Consider the following 14,262-nt stretch of genomic DNA (forward strand, 5'->3'; position numbering starts at 1 on the left):
AACACACTGACCTTAGCATCCATCCACCTGTATTCCTAGGGAAAGCATGGCTATTACTAGTTTTAGAGAAAGAAAAGGGTTAACAGAATAAAAGTTACTATCATGCTTTTAAAAATTATCATGACCATTTTTGTTTTATTTCGCCAAAGGAAAGAATTTAGACTGTACAATGTTCAATTGATGAACTATTGTTTAAATATCCAGATTCTATTTAATTTCTATAAATTGACTGTTCAAAGTCCCAGATTTCAACATTTCAAAGCAAAAGTCCTAAGTTTTTTTTAAAATTTGATAAAGATCTATCATCAATGAATTCAGAAAAAAAACTATGTGTAATTGGTGCTTCTAGCAGCCACTATGGATTGCATTCCTTCGGTTCTTTAGACCCAAAGTGAGTGCCTAAAATTGCTTTAATTTGATCATAGTCAAAAGTACCTCTTTCTCTTGCAGCTCCATTAAGCATCTTCAATTTTGTAGGATGCAAAAGTGAAGTTTGCACATCAAGTTCTTGGAAGCTCAATTTTCTTCTAGATAGAAAAAAGAAGAAAGTGCTTTTCAGTTGAAAAATAGAACCAAATGACAGCGCCATATAAAAAATTATGACTTACTTTCAAATTTTAGTTTCATATAGTTTGATGGAAAAGAAAAGGAGGGGAGGAAGAGCACTGATCAAGGACAAAGAGGATCCATCTCAGTCCATTTCCATAACTGTGTGCAATTGTTTCCTAGGATGTATTTTCTACTGCTTGGTCCAGAATAGTTTTAAATGACTTAAGTGATGGAACCTCCAGTTCTGTCCTTTAAAAGATATCCTGTAATCTATATGGCCTGCAAAATACTGGTCGTATAAACCCACATCCTTACTAAATTACTTTAGAAACCTCAGGGCAAACACAGCAGTGTATGTGACTTGCCTGAGGTTGAGAAAAGCCTGTGGCAGAACAAGAATACAACACAAGAGGCTTAATCCCAAGAGGAGAGTTCAATGCAGAAATGCCTCCATAAACTTGACCAGATGGTAACAGAAGTAAAGACATTAAGAGACAGTTATGCTGACCCTGAAGAAGCAGATGGTGCAAACAAACAAAAAAACAGAAAAACACAATAAATAAGTCTCAACAAGAACCAAAAGAAATAGGAAATGAATAAAGTACCTAGGCTACATTGTAGAGCAGTTATAGCCTGATCCATTGCAGCTCCAAGGGCTTTTAACTGACATTGATTTAAAGAAAATATAGGGGTCTTCCAGCCCCTTGCCAAGTCAACCCCTAGCAGTTTTTGATATAGAGGAGAAATCAGAAGAGTATCTGGCATACTTTCTGGGGATTTCTTTTTTTTTTTTTTATCCCTGAAACCTTAATATTGCATCTCACCCCAGGAAGCAAAAATCTTTATTACAGGTGTCACAGGGAGTGATGCCTACAGTTAATATTTCTTAACAGTCTTATAAGACCCAGCTTTCCACTTGCTTGTAACATTGCCTAGTACCCTTTGGGATGAAAAGTCCTGTGCTGGGTGCCTGCCTTGGGATAGTTTGGGTTTGTTTGTTTGCTGTTTTTTTTTTGTTTTGCTTTATTTTGGAAAATCTTTGTAACAATTCAGTTTTGTCAGAACAAGGTTAAGGAAAATACGTTTGGCCTAGGTTAAAGTATCTCAGTGAAAAAAAAATCTAGTGCCTTCATGCTTTGGAGACGAGATCTTGTAATTTGGCAGAGGAGGATGTTCCAGTGTCAGGGATATATCTTTTCCTCTTCTTGTGAAATGCTGCCTAAATTTGGCCCAAGTTTTACTGCTGGAGGTGTATGTTCAGCAGAGACTTGTCACAGCATCACAGCTAAATTCTCTTTAGAAGATCCCACCTGCACTGAACCCCCTGTATCCCCAGCATGCCGCTGGGAATGTGCACACGCCATCCATGCCAAACCCAGCACTGCAGGGGCCAAGCAGGACATCTCCTGAAATGATTCCTTCTGGTAGCTAGACCATGCAATGGAGAGGGGGAAAACTGCCTATACTATTCTTTCAGGGCTCCCTCTATTAATGACCAGGTAAAATGGAGAAGAAGTAGAAACCACCTGAAAAGAACACAGAGAAGTGAGGTTAGGAATAGATACAAGGTTCAGAGTACAGGGAGGAATTTAGCTCAGGAGACGAGTGGGCAAGAACCTACTCCAAGTGTAGAAAGAGAGAAAAAAAAAGAAGTTGACATCAATGAGAGTGGAAAGAAGACAAAGAGTTGACGGGGAGTAGAAGAAATAGAAGTCCCAGAAGGATGAGTAGAGGAAGGGGAAGCAGCTGTGGGAGGAGGAAAGGAAAAACAGAGAATAACAGCACCAGACAGGGAAGAAAGGGCAAAAGTATGGAATTGGGGGAAGGAGGGCAGAGCAAGAGTAAGAGAGAGAGAGAGAGCACAAATATGCAAGAAAAGGGCACAAAAGGGAACAGAACACAGAAACAGAAGGGGATGGGACAAGCTGAAGAAACAGGAAAAAGATTTATAACCCTGTCGAACCTGGAGTTAGACTCTGCACTCCTTTGCTGTCTAGCAAAAGATATGAAATGACTGGCAAATTGTGTCTCATTCCCCTCTGACTGTCATCTGTTGCAGTTGTTTCATTATCTGAAGTAATAAAAGAGTGTACTGAGGAACTTAAGGTCCCAACCCCACTGATGACCAGTGTGGGAGGTCTAGATGATGCCACAAGATCGAATTTTAGCAGGTCCTTTTATAAAGAAATCACTAGATTTCTAAGTTACATTCAATGTAGCAATATTGAAAGACAATTTTAGAAGTTAGGAAGTCAAGTACTCAGCAGTTAGGAACTATCAGCATTAAGATTGCTCATGCATGCTTAATTCAGCCCCCTTAGGCTCATGCATCACCATACAGACTTTAACTACATGATCATAAACACAGGACCCCCCACTTTGTTCAGCAAACAGTATGGATCGTGCTCAGGGAATAAATCAGAGTTGTGTATTCAATGTGAGACACTTAGGGTTTGATTTGCAGAAATGCTGAGCACTCACGGCTGCAATTGAGGTCAATAGGAGTTGTTCTTTGAACATATAAAATTCCATATCCTAAACACTCTGAAAATTAGACCCTAGTCATCTGAAATTGGCCACCCAAAATTAGTTGGCTCTTCTGATCATTTTGATCTTAATCTCTGTGCCTCAGTTCTCCAGGGTGACAGTAGGGATGATGATACTTCTTGCTCTCATTCAGGTTTGCAATGATTAATATAGTAGCATTCACTAAGACGCTATGCTGAGAGCACTGTAGGAAAGCACAGAAGGAAATTAATAATTTTGTATTCAGTCCAGGATTTTGATGGTATGAAGTAAATAATGCACAAGGCCACACGCTGAATGATGATAAAAAGAAATATTGACAAGTTAGCTGTTTAGTAAGCACCACCCATTCTTTACACTGAATGAAGCTGAGGTCACATGGGTAAAAAGGTAAGTAGTCATGAAAAGCCTTTATCAAGATTCAGAAACACAAGGGGTTTGAAATTAGGATTGCACAGGAAACTTGAATACTGGTTTTTCCTAACTTCTGAGAAATTGACTTTTCAACCTCAACATTGTTTTTAATTTAGGGTTTGTTTTGGTGTTTTTCTATGTCATTATAAAACTTTATGCCACTCAGTGGAATACAAACTGCGAGGCTGGTGGAGTTTAAAAGCTCCTCGGGCTGCAATTAGAGGTACTCCAAACTGACACCAAAGCAGCTCTCTCTCGAGATATTAAATTGAGTGAACTGAGTGCCCTTGAAATGAACCAATCCAGATATAAAAATGTTCAGACCCATAATGTTAACAATCACCAATTTAAAGGTAATATTATTTCACTTCCTACTCCACGCAAAGATGTTACTAGAGGTAAGAAATGACTTATTAAAAAGGTAAGCAAATCTGTTATCCATAGCCAAAAAAAAAAAAGAAAAAGAAAGGTATTGGTCTCTCTCTCTCTGGTCTCACAGGCCTTGGGGGGGCTGTAATCCCTTAACTACAGCCTTCCAACTCCTCCTACCTTGTGCAAACTCCTTCCACCTTGACAAATCTTTGCTAATCCCTTCCAGATCAGTTTTTGTGTTGCCTTGGTCTACCACAAGGTCTGATACCCTCCACAGTCATCTCAGATTCAGTAAATACAGTAATTATGCAAGATTATATTCATGCATATGATCTGTACCCCAACCTGCAGAAGAAGGTGTTAACTTTCCTGGATCCCTGACAATCTTGACTTAACAGGAAAGTTTCCTCCTGTTCCCAAGATCCAGCAAACAGCCAGACCCTACATATGTGAGCTAGATTCACTAACCTGGTGTCTGTGAAAAAGATGGTTTTGTACCATTCTAGAGCTCTGCTCCATGCCATCTCTACCTTTGATCCTTGCCTAAGGACTCCAAGGAAGGCATTGCAAAAACCAAGAACATTTTGCCAATTGTACATTGTGGGGAAAAAAATCCTTCCTGACCTCTGAAGCCATGAAGCATGAGATTTGATTATAGTCATTGTCTAGGTACAGTGTTATCAGCAAACTGACAGCAATAAAGAGTCATCTATTCTCTCCTAGCCCATGGAGGGAGTGGAAAGAACTACATATTTGCAATGTCACAGTCCCTTGTTAAGCTGCCCCTTCGGAGACTTTTGCAATACCTTGAGTACACACACCTCTTTCAAGAGGCTTCTCTATGCCTGCAAGTCCCTTTGGGGAAGCATCTTATGATACTATCACTCTCTGACTGGGACTCTGGGATACACTCCCCTGTTGCTGACGGTGTTACCTCACTCGCCTAAGGGACTTGACACCTTTGCGTGTTTTCCTTCAGGAAGCTACAGACAATAATAATATGCCATGACAGCTTCTACAGAATGAAGTCTGATTTATTTTGCCCAAAGATATGCAGCATTCATGGTAATGGATTCAAAATAGCAAATATGTATGCACACACTGCTTTGCCCCCAACTTAGGTAAATGGATTCAAAATAATGGATTCAAAATAACATACATATATGCACAAATTCTTGGCTTTTCTCTCAAGTCCCTACAGAGATGTGATTTGACCTTGGCACCACCTTCACTCTCCGGGGCCAAATTACAGCTCTTAATTCTCAGTCAATCTGTGTCAGCCTGCAACAGCTGACCACTGCCCCCTCCCTCTGTGAAGGGCTGATCTTTAAACAGATTGATGCCCTTTGATCTCCCTGTTCTCAGCTTTGGCAAAAACATCCCTGCCTGTCATCAGATTTGGAATGAGGGAGACTTTCTTCACAGTTATAATCCCTATTGTGTAAAAGTATTTCCAGGGATGAGCCCTAATCTACCTTTGTTTTTGTTCTACCTTTTCTGCCTGGTTTCTTTAACAACCTCTTTTGATTTTACTTTGTGGCAAATAATCTATTATAAGCAAGCACATAGAGACATGCACAGTGTTCATACAGAATGATGTAGCTATTTCCATATTCTTCACAAACCAAGTCAGAAACTCCAAGGCAGAATTTCTCCTGGAAGTTCAATTAAATCACATATTTAAAAAATATATCCAATCTCATGTTTGGCCATATGCTGTTTACATAGGAATTGCTTTCAGACCCACAGAGATATTAATCTTTGACCACAGAAATATTTCATTGGGAAACAAAGGCATTATCTCTGTATTTTATTATTCAAACAAAGTGAAAAGAAAAAAAATAAATTAAGGCATGATCCAAAGCATATTAAAGTTAAAAAAACAGCCTGGTCCAAAACTCATTAAAGTCATAGTCCAAAAACAATTAAATATAGATGGTTTTGCCAGCTGTGCCCCCTCATCAGCACAGACCACATCGTCACTGGACCAAACAACACAAATTATAACATCAGGGGTGCATCCCCATGAGCATGAATCTGTGTTTCCCTGGGGACAAGTAGCAACGGCACACATTTTACTGCTGCTACTTGTCCCCAGGGAATGCCTATGCCACGTGTGCTCTGGCGCCTGGCAGGTTACCCTGGGTGGGACAAGACAGGCTGGGGCCAGCAACTGTGCTGACCCCAGCAGCCTTACCTGCAGTCCTGGGGGCCTCCAGAAGCTGCAGCCATGGCACCCCTGCAGCAGGGGGCTTGGCTGGCAGCCGAATGCAGCTCTGGCTGGCCCGGCTCTTGTTTTGGGCAGAGTACACTGCCATCATATACACCACCCTGCTTTTTTTTTTGGCATGGTGGGTTTGTTTTTTTTTACCCCAGGAGTAGCAGTGTGGAAAACGCCTGCATGAGGGGTGTGTGGCACCACAGACCGCACGTCTGCGCTCATCTGGACACGCTGCAGGAGTTCATTCACCTGCTTCCCCACAAATGTTATATATGCCATCACCTGTTCACACAGTCCCTCTGCAGTCTCCATTGGATATATGGGACAATCCCTAGATAAAGGAATGAATAGACACTGATTCAACATCAATTCCAGAAACACAAAAGCTGATGGCAGAACACTTCAACTTCCCTGGACATTTCATCACTGACCTCAGATTAACCGTACTGAAACAAAAGAACTTGAAAAGCCACTTTGAATATAGAAGTGTGGAATAAGAACACAGTCTGGTCTGGGGATGACTTAATAATCTAACAGGGACTATGGATTCTTAGCCCATTACCTGGACAAGCTTTTAACTCCAGTGTCACTCAAGTGCCTTGTTCATCTCAGCTGGCCCTATCAACCCACTCTTCATCCCTCTTAACCATGTGCCCTGCCTCTGTCCCTTTTCCTTGTTTATAAAACCCTCTCTTTCCAATGTTCATTTCACAGCATCTGGCAAAGTCAGCTGTTGCCTATAAAAGTTCATGCCTCTCTGAACTAGTTAGTCTCTAAGGCAGGGCCGGGCAATTATTTCAGGTGGAGGGCCGCTTACTGAGTTTTGGCAAGCCATCGAGGGCCACTTGACAGGCAGCCAGGGGTAGCCAAATGTTAATTTTCTAAATTTTTTAGGGGCCCTGTGGGCCAGATAGAATGGCCTGGAGGGCCACATCTGGCCCACGAGCCGCATTTTGCCCACCCCTGCTCTAAGGGCATGTTCCCTCGTACATGCATGTAAAGTCTGTGGCACCGCAAACCACGTGTGCTGCACATGCATACATTCCCCATGCTGTTAATTTGCAGCACAACAGGTCTTTTTGGCCCCAGGAGATCCCAGTGTCAAAAAAAATAAATAAATGCACCAAAACCCCCCCAAAAAAGAAACAAAAAAAACCAGCGTGGCACACATGGCAGCAGCGTGCACTGCCCAAAAACAAAGCCTGGCTGGGAAGAGCCATGCTCTGGCTGCCACCCAAGCTCCAAGAGACAGAATCACAACCACTGCAGCCCCAGGACCCTAGGTAACGCTGCTGGTAAGCCCAGGTGCTGGTCCCAGTCTTCACTAGGTATGTGCCACTTCTAGTTGTCCCTGGGGAAACGCACATTCCCACTCATGGGAACGTGCCCTAAGGTGCCACAGTGCCTTGCCTTTCACTAAACAAGTCCTAGTATACTTTGTGTACCCTGAAGTTCAACATTTAGTGATAGTTTTCTAAATTGGATGTCTTCTTTTCTTTTTTTTAGTAATTTTCACTTTCTCACAACCCAATGGAGTGGAGTTATCAAAGGCTAAATGAAATACCATAGTATTATTCCATCTCTTGCAAATGTTGTGGGTGTGAAAGTCCAGAAAATGAGCTGTAAAGCTAACATAATGGGTGGGAAGACGGGGGGAGTGACTGAATGAACCCTTCATCGCTGATGGAACAGAACATTACATTTACATGAAATTAATTTTCAGTGTTGAAATTATGTTTCAGTAGTGACGATCAGAGGGAAATATTGATAGTAATAAAATGAAATTCAAAAGAAACTGGCATTAAATCACAAGACAGCATGTTGACACTATTTATGTTAATTTCTTCAAATTTCATTCCTGTCTGCATTATTGTTGACATCTCCTGTAACCAAGCAAATAACTCTAAAAGAGTCAGGGAGTGAAAGTAAATGATTGCAGCAGCCTTTAGGGTCCTATATATCGTTGTAAGGGAATGTACCAGTTCATTATGACCTTGATCCAACAAATACTGAAGTCAGTTGAAGGACTCCTCAGATATTACATTTTTTAAACTCTATTTTCATTGAGAGCATTTATAGAAAGCTACATTTCTCTTGTTCGTTTTTAATTATAAATAAAAATACCATAACAGGGCAGAAAAAAATCTAAGCTGAAAAAAGCAAAAGGAAAACATGCAAATGAAAGAAAAATATCACTTATTCTCAATAAATACATTACATTGGGTATATGAGTACATCAAAATTATTTAATGCACCTCCTGTAGTAACTGTCAGATTTATTTTAGAAACTTGACATTATTTAAATAGCATTCTTATGTCTTATCAGTACAAGGCCTGATTCTACAAATTCCCAAGCGTATGAGCAACTTCAACCAATGAACTATTATTGTTCACATACAGTGGCACATAAAGTGGCACTACTTGAACAGGGAAGCATATACATAGGGAGCTACCGAATTCACAGTGGAAGCAGGCTATGCAGCAGCTCCTTTAATTTTGCAGGTTCCCTTGCTCCCCTCCCCTATTGCTAACTGACCGAGGGGCCCCGGTGGCCCTGCTGCTTGGTGCGGATTGGCTAGGAGGCAAAAACGATGCCATATTTAAAACTGTGGTTTTCGCCTCCCTGCCGATCAGAAGCAAGTGGCAAGGCCTCTCCGCCAGTCAGCAGGGAGGGGCATGCAAGGGAACCTGCAAGATTAAAGGAGGTGCCGCATGTGCGGGCCGGGAGCAACCCGAGCCCTTTTCGCGCTTCACGCGGGCTGTGGCCAGCAGCCCGGGCGGAGAGGGAAGGCCGTCGAACTGGAATTAGGCACGGACGCGTAGCGGTAGTTTTAAAGATTGTTTACTTACACCGAGATGGCAGTGGTGTAGGCTGGAAAACTTGATTCAGTTGCGGTTACAGACAGACAACACAGACGGTCTCGTGGAGGTTGCTAGGCTCCACGGTGCAGAGCTCCGGATGCTCTGGGTGAACGAGCCACCAAAATAGAAATCGTAAGTACGTCTTATAAAAGTTGCGTTCGAAGACGGGAAGAGGTGGGCGGTGGATCAGGCCACCACGCTCCTCTGGATCTCACACAGGGTTTCTATTACCCTGCCGTGTACCCAGAGTCCCCACGAGATGGATGTGGAGTCCTCTTCGGCTTGGGCGGAAACTGCTCAAGCCTTTTATACGGCTAACAGGCCAATCGTTAGCCGCCACGTGTGAATAATTTAGCACTAGCCAATCACGGGGAACGAATTTGCATACCGGTGGTGGGAACTCTTTTGCACCGTGCATTCCTCTTGCAACATGAGCAATGTACTCTGCAAAAGAAGCTGCAGAAAAGGCGGGAAACTGGTCCCTGCACCGGGGTTTCCTCTTGCTACAGGAAACACTCCCGTGCAATGCTCTGCAACTTGACGGGGATAATTCTGGTGCCGAAGCGCACACACACAATCATGCCTTTTGGGTCATGACACCGCACAGTCTGCTTCTGCCATGAATTCAATAGATCCCTACATATACAGGATTACAACCAAAGTCCTTAACCCATTACCACTGGAAGCAAGGATGCTCCAGAGATTTTGGACCATCAACGAGAGCGAAATCCAGATCCTATTCAAGTCAATGGAAAGACTCTCATTGACTGTAATGGGCTTTAACGAAGCTCCTATGTCCTAAGCCACTGGTGCTCAAACCTTGTGGCCCTGCTAACCTGGCTCCAGCCCTGCACTGTCTCTGCCCAGCCACACACACCCAGATCGGGCATCCCATTGCCACAGCCCAATACATCTGGTCTAGCGCACATGGCCACACTATCTAATCTATAGGGTTAACCATGAGCCTGGAAATTTGGCAGCAGGGAAGTAGCGATTAAGGCTGCCCTGCTCTTCCGCCACCAAAGTTTTAGACTTGTGAGGAGCCCTTCAAGCTGGATGACGTGGCTCCAAGGTTGTATCTGGCCCGTGGGCTGGAAGTTGAACATGTCTGTTCTGGACAATCATTTGCCTTGACTTTAATCGTTGTTCTCAGATTCAGCTTGTATTTTGTCTAATTTCTTCTACTCAAATTCATATGATTTGGTTTTGACTTAACTTTATCTGCCTCTGCTGTATTGTCATCTTATGAAGCATTTCATTTATTTTGGTCAGTTTGTCAAATGTTTTATTACATTTAATTTTCTTCAAAAGAGAATCGGTTTATGCTGGCAGATACACACCAAGGATGATTATTTTCAATGTATCTTAAAAAAATTAAGGGATACTTTTCTTGTCCTAAGAGTTTTCTTTCATTTTATTTTTGGAAAAGATGATTCTTTTCTATTTCAGTTCACACTTAATGCCAGAAAGAAAGGACTGAAACACAAGGTTCCTTGTTGTAATCTTTGATGGATTAGTGGTATTGATTAGACAGCTTTGGGTGCTGATGTGAATTTGTCACTTAATCTTATAGGCATGTTTATCTATTTACCAAGAAATCAGAGTGGCAAGCTAAGGCCAAAGGCTAGGCACTTCTGCTTCAGTAGCTGGCTACACTTATGAAGGAAAGGAAATATATGGATGAATTATAAATCATGACTTATTTGGGAAGGAAAATGCTGTTTCCCTTCCTGTCCTAGATTTTCTCTCAACTTCATCTAAGCAAAGCAGTTTTATGAGGGAGAAGATAATACAAGGCAACATTCTTTGCTAGATTAGGCAGTATTTTGTGCAGTGCATGTTAATGGGAAGAAAAGACTGCACCAGTGTGATTTCTATTTTTTTTTCAATTAGATGCAATCAGTTTGACAAAAAAGACATTGAGTGGTTTTGATTTCCATTTCAGAGAGATGTGATCACACTGGCAATATCTTTGTGGGGTTATTTAAAAAAAATACTATATTAGGTTATTAAATTAACTTCTAGCATGTGTCATATTGGTAAACTAAACCTAAAGTGACCTTGGAAAGAATCACGCTCGCAGCTTAAAAAAGAAAACTTGAAGTTTGAGGAAGGAGCAAGATATTAGTGAAAACTGGTAACAAGTTCTCCATTCTCTCTGACTTTAAGAAAGAAAAAAAAAAACCTCTGTCTTCTCCTGTGTTGCCTCTCTCCCATACTCCCCATAAATTTTCAAATGTAATTTAGGATTATAAATTAATCTTTTCGTAAAATCTCCTCCCTCCCAAATTACTAGCAACATTTACAGCACAGAGTTACTGACACCAAAGCAATGACAGATTTCTGAAATGTCTGCAAAGTTCAAATCCAACCATTATATTATCATCATGTCTGCAATAGGCCAGAAGTTCAAAGAACTAAATAAAGGAACACTTTGACTGTAAGTGAAGACTGTTGTATCAGTACTATATAGCAGTGTTTACAGAGTATAGATGTCCTTTTAAACCGGAGGAAACAGTTAGTTATATTTACTTCAAAATACGTGAAAGCAGAAGTCAGATGTGATGTTCACATTCTATTATTAAGATTTTAAAATAATATTTGCCTTGGGAAATTATCAATGTTATACTGCACTGCCAATAAGTGACTGGCATACAGCAATTCTCCCTTTCCTTGGTCTTTTCTGCTATTAGATGCCCAGTTCTTACTACCAAATTTCAATCTCACATCTATTCTTTCTGGCACCGCCCTTCATCTCCCTGATGCCACTATTTACTCACATTATATTTCTTTTAAAGTGTTATTCACTTAGGAAAAGGCACTTTATTTGGGATATAATGAGCAAAAGTATAATGTACTTTTTTGGCACTAACCGAATTTAAATGCATCGCCCGAGTCTGATTCCCGTTCCATAAACTGGAAACTGTCTTGAATTTCTGGGCTGTGATGTTTACTCGCACACATTCTACCTTTACTACATAGCAAGGACTACCTAGATTTTAGTGGCTATAGGAGGGAACTGAAAAGGCCTGGTAAGATTGACTGAACTCAATTATACTGAACACAGCAGTAGATTAAGTATAATAAACAGCTCTGCAAAAGCCCTTTAGATCTGACCTTTAGGGATCAGACTCAGAGTCAAGAAAATATTCCCTTTAGCACAGACTTCCCATCCTTTTGGGGTATTTCTAGCCAGATAGACACTTCCTCTTTCATGCACATAATTACACTATACTTTCTAGGGCTGGGCAATATCCACCAAGAGGCCTACAAAAATCCTTCCACACCTCCCCTTTGTGCTGCAACTGATATTTCTGACAATTGGCAGAGTTCTCTGCGTGCCCACACATTTACTTTCTTTATTTTAAAATAATTAATTTACAGAGAAGCTTATATCTCCTTTTTCTAGTACTGCAACATTTTGCCACAGTTTATTAACAGCAGTTGATTCACCACCTCACTCCTCCAACTACCACAGACCAGACAATGTCTCAAGAGCAGAAGGAACTTGAACAGAAAGCAATAAAGTCCACAAGCAACTTTCCCACTTGATTCAGCCACTGGGACTTAAAATCCATTCTGCCAGAGACATTACTTCAACGCTGGTTAAGGTCTAAATCTCTTAGCATTGTATCGGTATGGCTGAGTTAGAGCTATATTTGCTAATATATATACCCACGCTCACTAAACCTGAAGCCATTCTTTGTCAACTTGAGAAAATAGTAAAAGAAAAAAAACTGCATCTATTTCCCCTTCTTCCTCCCCCCTCTCCCCTTCCCACCATACACACACTTTGAATCATATGCACTGGTGGGATGATGAGAAAAAAGTATCCCATCACCTGGAACAAAGCAATGACCTGTAATATCTTCCATAAGAGTAATGATGTGGGGTATCTCTCTCAAAGCCCTCCCTGCTGTGCTACAATTTCTGCCATAATGATAATGGAGAAAGTGGGTGGTATGCATGAAACCAAATACCTCCCTCTCCAGGTAGTCCCCAGCCCTATTCCCAGATTGGTCCTCCAAAAATTCATCCAGGAGCTACATTACGACAGTCAGGCCTGAAGGCTGTTCTGTGGACTCTCCCCTCAGGTCGATCATGATCTCCTCCAGCATCACTCCTGGAACAGTTTCTTCACTTCCTTGCAGGTCTAAACATCTGACATTTTGTGTTCAAAATGATGTCACAGAGAACAACATGAGTCTGCGGGAGCTGGATTTTCAGGGGCGTTTCCAATTTCATGACCGTTGCCAAGTTCCTATCAAAAAGGTACCAGATCTTGTCTGTTCCTCTGATTAGCTAGCAGCATGCCAGTTGATAGGCCTTTCACCACTTGGTACAGATGAGCAGAAACTGGAACAGGCCATGTGGAAATGAAGGGTTAAATGGTAAGCAAGTGTATATAGATTGAGAGACTATAGATTTCCAGTCCATAGGGACCATGAAAGCTGTGAGCAGGTAAAAGGAACATATATGCACAGGAAAATTTAGGAGGAGCATTGGAAAATTATATAAGCACTTTTATTGTCTGCATCCTGCAAAATGAGCAGATGAAGAAGCAACTCACAGCTGAACACAGACTTTACGCCATGATCTCAAAACAACATGGGTTCAACTCACTCTTTATTATGCATTTAAGGATCTGGGAGGGGCTAATCAAACTCCTGCAAAAATGCAGGATTCACTACAAACAGAATACATCTAAATCTTGTAAAGATAAAATGGTTTAATCCAGCCTAAATTGCAGCTGCCCTTAATGGATTAAAAAAGAGTATTTCAACTGTCACATTATAAGTCAATAATAGCAATATGTATAAAATGCACAGTATTATTCGTATGCCATGAAATTATGTTAAAATAACATTAAAATGGAAAACCCCCCAAAATAACTGTCAAAAAGAAATTTTCAAGTGAAAATGTTCTGAAATCAATATTTTAGAATTTCTGATTCATAGAAAATTTGGGAAATATTTTCATTTCAAATTGGGGGAAAAAACCCCACAAACATCTTAAAACATGTATAAAACAGACATTCCATGTTTGACGTAGCTCTAACTGCAAATGCTAAATGTTCATGAAAAAAAGTAATCCCTTGGGATATCTCAAAATTCTCTGAAGACGTATTTAGTGCTCCTTAGGATGTAAACTCTTCTTTATATCATCCCCCATGCTTGACTACTTTTCCACATTTTGAAGGTGCCACAACCTTGGCTGATGAACAGCAGAGTTACCCCGTTTCCCCAGCAGCTTGTTTACAGGAAATGTAAACAGTAAGAATGACGGGGAGGAAACTAGGAATGGAGCTGTTGTCAGCA

At 41.1% G+C, this 14,262-nt stretch overlaps 1 long non-coding RNA gene across 1 annotated transcript in view; it reads right to left on the reverse strand.

The window, feature by feature from the left end:
• The window catches only part of LOC112551757, a 34,470-nt gene that overhangs the window by 17,748 nt on the left and 2,460 nt on the right, over positions 1–14,262 (reverse strand). The window contains exon 2 of the long non-coding RNA XR_003096071.1: positions 436–527. This is a non-coding gene — a long non-coding RNA (uncharacterized LOC112551757). The remainder of the gene's footprint in view (positions 1–435; positions 528–14,262) is intronic.

The sequence above is a fragment of the Alligator sinensis genome, unplaced genomic scaffold (genome assembly GCF_000455745.1).
Source record: "Alligator sinensis unplaced genomic scaffold, ASM45574v1 scaffold1176_1, whole genome shotgun sequence".
Classification (NCBI taxonomy): Eukaryota; Metazoa; Chordata; order Crocodylia; family Alligatoridae; genus Alligator; species Alligator sinensis.